General features: G+C 41.3%; 1 protein-coding gene across 1 annotated transcript in view; it reads right to left on the minus strand.

Moving 5' to 3' along the window:
• LOC144978187 (tetraspanin-18B-like) overlaps positions 1 to 198 on the minus strand; it is a 30,468-nt gene extending 30,270 nt beyond the window's left edge. The window contains exon 1 of the mRNA XM_078923926.1: positions 35 to 198. The gene's annotated coding sequence lies outside the window, so the exon portion shown is untranslated. The remainder of the gene's footprint in view (positions 1 to 34) is intronic.
• Between the last annotated feature and the right edge of the window lie 6,512 nt (positions 199 to 6,710).

A 6,710-nucleotide genomic window follows, 5' to 3' on the forward strand; every position in this document is an offset into this window, starting at 1 on the left:
CTATCATTATTCTTGAAGTTTACCCACTGTCTACGTTCAAGGTTACACATAGTTTTGTGTGTTGGTCCGTTTTATTTCCGGATGGCGATCTTGTGAGCTTCTTAGCCAATCGCACAGCATCTATTCCCGTCACTAACATTTGATCTCTTCATCATCACCACAACTACATCATCATTAGAGGAAACACAGGTGTGATGTTAAAAAAAACTGGTTCCGATCTCAATGCAAGTGTAAAACCAGTCTTCCGAAGGACTGGATGCCTTGTGGAATTGATCTTCTGGTTTCAGATTGATGGCATCTTATTTTCTAGTCTAAATAAATGCTGGTCGTCTATCAAAGGTCCTCTTTCCTCGCTCTTATACGTCCCATAATCTTAAGAATCTGCCTACGATATACATCCTGCTACTAACTGAAATTAATAAAGTTATGCACCTTATGATTCAATATGTAACCTTTTCATTATAAGTCCTCCAAAGGACTGGTCAAATCCCAGGAGTTTGGAACCGGAAGAGTAGAAGATGTGAAGTCACCATTTCTCTGCCCTATTACGATCGCAACTATACTTTCTGTACTTCTCATTACTGCCTCCACCACCAATATATATTGCAACGACATATTATCACTATCACACGATAGGTGGATATTCATTTAGCACAGGGACCAACTCCCCCTCTCCTTCCAGTTCTAGTTCATCCTAAAATCTTGACAGAAAGTGTTCCCATAGATCAGTTTTAAATATTTCGTGCCAGAAAAACAAATGACAAAAGATGATAGATGTCGAGTGGATTTTAACATGAGAGAACTAACAAGTTGAGAGCAGAGCTTAAAAAGGACAACAAGGGGGATAGAATAAACAACAAGATTGACCCCCCCCCCCCCTCCCATTCCCACCCTATAATACGAATGACAACCATAGATAAACTTCAAGTCCCTAGCCCAAGACTTCGAGGAATCACGGGTCAAATGTGCATTGGTCTCATACTCGTCCCTGGCATGGGAAAACCACCAACAAGTGCCAGTGCCAGCGCTCGTGGGTCAGTACTGACAAAAAAATATCACTCAGTTTTCTCTATAAAGTCATGGGGGCCAAATGACCCCCAAATCAGAAAATCGAACTTTCTGTATTTTTCTCTTTGAAAGTCATGGGGGCCATTTGGCCCCCAGATCAGAAAATCTCAAATGATGAGATGAGCATGCTCAATGTGAGTAAACTATGCACGTGACAAGCATGAAATTTGGCATGGTCATGGACCTCATCATTTTAGGAAAAGTCACCAAATTTCAGGTCTCTGTGTCAAAAAATTGAGTGTTTTATGAATTAAAAACACACCCTGGGGTCTTTTTGGCCCCCAAGTATGAAAATATGGTTTTAATTGTAATTCTAGAACTTTTTACTATCCCATTTTCTTCCTTTTTACTGGCGCTGATATGATCTTAATGCGTTGCAAGCGCCGTAAAACCCTTAAAAACAAACAAACAAACCTTAAGTACATTATGTACCACAATAGTGAACTTGGCGAGTAAATTTCCAAATGAATCCGATGATAAAAAGCCAAGCGGCTATGAGGATTTTTTTTTTAAATAAGTAAGTTACTGAGCGTTTCGGGGGTCCCGATAGTTCAATTGGTAGAGCACTCGCTTCACCAACCGAAGGAGCCGATTTCGATCCCGGGTGCAGTCTAGATTTTTTTCTGACAGATCTGACGGAAAGTACTTTTTACTTTATCCAAAGGATAGCAAGCAATTGCTATCGTCCGTTTCACGCTATGGAAACCGAGATAAACTCCGGCTCTATCTATGGGCCTATGACTCTGAAGGACTACTTACTGAGCGTTTCGGTTACTGACCCTTCCTCATCAAAACAAATTTAGTTATTAACATAACAGTAGAGACTCCAACTGAAAAAAAACCCCAACATTAGTGTAGAGTAATTAACACAAGGCTGCTACTGATAGAAGATGTGGAGTGTAAAAATTCATTCTCAAAACACGAATCATAACAGCTTCGACAAAAATAAACAATCCCAAATGTGGTCTAGTGGTATGACACTCGCTTTCGGATTGGAAGGTCCTGGGTTCGAGCCTCGCACTCGGCACATAGTTGAGTCCTTGGAAAAGGCTCTTTACTCACTTTCTCTCACCGTACTCAGGTGTAAAATGAGTACATGGCCGTTAACAGCGCTGTCTTTGTCCGAAATATTGTAATATCGCCTAACAGGCGTTATGTTCCATCCTACATGTTAAATGTTGCTGTTGACCAGGGACCCCTTATAAAGTGCTTTGAGCACATTTAGTGGATATTGCGCTATAAAGCTCAATTAAAAAAACAAAACAAACTCGGAACTTTTCGGACTCAAACGCTTCTTCAGACAATAGCTAAAACAATTTTTTAAAACTTGGTCATATATATAGATCAATATCCACTAGACGTGCTCAAAACACTCTATTACCCCCCCCCCCCCCCCCCCCCCCCCCCCCCTGACCAACAGCAACACGTAACATATAGAACGATACATGACGCCAATTAGGCGATATTGCAATTTTTTTTTTTTTTAAATTTTTCGGACAGAGACAACGCTGTTAATGGCCAGGTTATCATTTTACACCTGAGTACCTACGGTGAGAGAATGTGAGTAAAGAGCCTTTTCAAAGGACTCAACTATGCGCCGAAAGTGACTCGAACCCAGGACCTTCCGATCCAAAAGCCAGTGTCATACCACTGGACCACATAGCCGCATAATAAAAACAATAATGAATGCATCACTTAAATTCCAGGCAGACCGCAGGAAAGTATTTGGCAAGTCTTGTCGACATTTCGAGATTTAAAACGAAAATAATAAAAATTCCCTTTATTCAGCCCATAGTGGAAATGTGTCTCTCGGGTCTATTCCAAGCGCCGCAAATTGAGCTAAGACGAGGTGACTTGCTCAAGGCCACACAGCGCAGCTGCAGGTGATCGAACTCGGTACCTTTCTGGTACGAAGCACAGACCCGGAGATCGTACCATGACTTTCCCGGCCATCTATCTGGATTATATATATATAAAAAAAAGTTGTGCTTCAGAGCTATTTGGCCCACGGACCCGGAATTTTGTTATTTTTTATTTTTTAAATCCCGGTTTCTAGAGCCTGAAACGGACAATAGCAATTGCTTGCTATCCTTTATATTGGACGCTAGTCTATCGCAAAGTACTTTCCGCTAGATCTAACAGATCCAGCCACCCCAATCCCTACTCGAGGGTCCCGATAGCTCAGTTGGTAGTGGTAGACCACTGGCTTCGCAATCGAAGGGAGACGAGATCGGTCCCGGGTGCAAGCGAGATAAAAAAAAAAATTTTTTTGACCCCCCTGTCTGGATTTTAAGTGATGTATATGTTTTGGGGTTTTGTTTTTATTTATTTTTTTGGTTTGATTTATTTATTTGTGATTGGCTGAAAATGGGTTTTGGGCCCGAAACGGTCTGTGTTTTGTATTTTGTTCTTTTTCGAAGCAATAACGTTCTGTGCTTTTGGGGCAGACTAAACCGGAGTAGAAAATAAGTACGATTTTTCTTTTTAAAGCTCATGCTCGTATGTGTAACTTTGCACTGTTACTTGTTTTTCCTGCAATAGAATATTACAACGGTATATCATAGTATAACAAAGAAAGTATTGGACTGGAACCCTCAGGGCAGAAGATCAAGGGAAAGGCCACGAGGAACATGGAGAAGAATTAAAGAAGCTGATATACAGAGAAGTGGTAAGACATGGAATGAGATTAAAAAAAAAAAGTTAGCTAAGGATAGAGAAGGATGGAAACTGTTTGTCTGTGGCCTATACCCTGACCCAGGGTGAAAAAGGCAATGATGATGATGATGATATCATAGTACCTACCAATAGGCATAACGAATATTTGCGGGATACATAACATTGTCACGCAATGGTAGAGTGACAAATTATGGAGCAGGCAATGGTATAAGATAAAGATCTGGACAAAGTGTGTATGAAACAGTGCCAGACAAAGCAGAAAGAAAAATACTAGTGCGGGGCGGTCCTTGGCAAGCTTAAGGACCACGGTCCTACGGTCCTTGGGAAATGAAGACCGCAAGGACCGGTCTCTAGACCGGTCCGTTCATTCTTGAACCGTTAAAGACCGCTACACGATGAAAACCGTGGCCTACAGGAGTAAAACACACGGAGTAGTCACACTCATTTCAAATTGTAACCTAATTAGAGAAGAGGGGTGATGCCTTCTTTATTTGCTCACCGTACTTCATTGTTACTTCGATAATTTAATAAAATTTGAAATTTATCCCCATTAACGGAGATAATGGCATCGCCCAAGGCGTTGATCGAGTTGTTCGTGGCGTTGATACACACACGCAACTCCTACCCCCCCCTCCCCCCCCCCCCCACACACACACACACATTAGAGGGCAGCGAGCATTGAAGAGTAAGAGAGAGACGTGAAGTTATAATAAGAGGGGGTGGATTAGGTGATAAGAGGGGTCGATGGTGACTTTTCGCCAGATCTAACAAACTCAGCTACCCATTCATTGCTGAGTAGACAGGGATTCAGAAAAAAATCGACTGCACCCGGATCGATCTCTGGCCCTTTGCGTAGAAAGAGAGTGCTCTATCAACTGAGCTATCGGGGTCCCCAAATATTCTATTGGACCTTTTAAAAATACAGACGTTATAACTGGTTTTTTTGGACGGAAGAAACTAATGAAACTCATATTACTTGATTAGTTAAAACACCAAACGAAATTTTAATATTATTGTATTATTTTAAATGACAACAATGCGATAGAAAGGAGTGGCGACAAGAGATGGACAAAAGAAAACAAAAAATCAGACTTGCAACTTGCTAGGTTCGACACACACACACACACACACACACACACACACACACACATCTTTAGTAGTCACATACATTTCAAACAATAACCCATTAGAGAAGAGGGGTCATGCCTTCATCATAGATCATTGTCATTGCGATCATTATGGTGTAGTAAATTTTGAAATTTACCCCGTATAATGGAATCGTCCAAGGCGTGCGCCTCCTGTTCCCCCCCATCTCACACACGAAAGGGCGGTTTGCGGAGTGGAGGGAGGTGGTCGTCTGCCTCTATGGTCGTCTGTGTCGTTTAGTGTATGGCAAAGGGGGGTGGGTGCGATTAATTAAGTGGGATGGGTGGTGATTGGTGGAAGATAGGCAAAGGACCGAGGCAACGAATCGCTGGGGAAGTAGTATGGCGCGAGACCGTTGAAATGTGATAAGAAGTGAGGACCGCCGGCGGTCTTCCTCTTTGGGACTGGACCACGGTTCACAGCTAAAAGACCGTGGGACCGGTCCTCGGTCCGGTCCTCAGCGCGGCACTAAAAAATACAAGAGTACCAGTACCAGTGTGATGTAATGGTAGCACGCAGGAGGTCTGGGGTTCGATCCCCGGTCGAGACAGGCTGATTGTTTTTTGTAAGGCTTTTTACTTTTTTTGAGCTTTTATATAGCGCAATATCCACAAAATGTGCTCAAAGCGCTTTACAAGGGGTCCTGGCCAACAGCAACATTTAACATGTAGGACGGGACATGACGCCTGTTAGGCGATATTACAATTTTTCAAACAGAGACAACACTGTTAAGGTCATGTACTCATTTTACACCGGAGTACGATGAGAAAGTGTGAGTAAAGAGCTTTTCCAAGGACTCAACTATGCCCCGATCGAGGCTCGAACTCAGGACCTTCCGATCCGAAAGCGAGTGTCATACCACACCAAATAGCCGCACAACACTTGTATTTTTGTTTTCTTTTCTGCTATCTCTAGTACAATTTCAGTTTTTTTTTTATGTGTGTATGTTTGTTAAAGAGGAACATGCAATCTTGCTTCTTCTGTTCTGTATTGCTTATAATATACTTATGATTATGAGACCATGTAATACATACTTACCGGGTTTGGAACTGTCAGTTTTGTTCTGTTTTTCATCATCGTCTTCGGTAGGTCTTTGCTTTGACTTTTATTGGGAGGTTACTGGTCAGTGCCATGGCATTAAATCACCCAACGATTATTTATTTATTTTTTAACTGGAGGATTCTGCAGGTATCAAGAACGCTTGTCCATGCCCCCCCCCCCCCCCCCCCCCCCCCCCCCCCCCTTTTTTTTTTTTTGTTTGTTTTTTTTTTGTTTAAATTTTATTTTTATTTCAATAAAATGTTAATTTAACCCTATCCTTACCAACCATAGGAAAATCGTCACATTTGTTCACGGTGTCACCAACGATTGTATCATTCTCATTTCTTTTGTACATCACAAAATTTCAAGAATTTCTTGTAGTTGTTATAACTATAAAAACTTGACATTGTATTGTAGAGCTCATTTTGCTAAACAATATTATGTAGCTACAGTGTATAAAATGCACTTGTTGGTTTTCTATTTGAGGAAGAAAATTCGATTTTTGTGTTGGATAGATGTGAAGTTTTTAAGGGTTGTTTGTTTTTTAATGGTTTTACGGCGCTTGCAACACATTAAGGTCATATCAGCGCAAGTAAAAGGAAGAAAATGGGATAGTAAAAAGTTATAGAATTACAATTAAAGCACTCAAGAAAAGGTAAGACAAAGGGGAATTTGTCCAAATAGGAAACAGATGTAGATTCAAAGAGCACACTATCAAAGTACTTATAGTTTGAGATCCAGACACAAGCACAGGTCCCAAGTAAGAGGGATACACTCAA

The sequence above is a fragment of the Berghia stephanieae genome, chromosome 8 (genome assembly GCF_034508935.2).
Source record: "Berghia stephanieae isolate SIO BIC M18660-M18661 chromosome 8, UCSD_Bste_1.3, whole genome shotgun sequence".
NCBI lineage: Eukaryota > Metazoa > Mollusca > Gastropoda > Nudibranchia > Aeolidiidae > Berghia > Berghia stephanieae.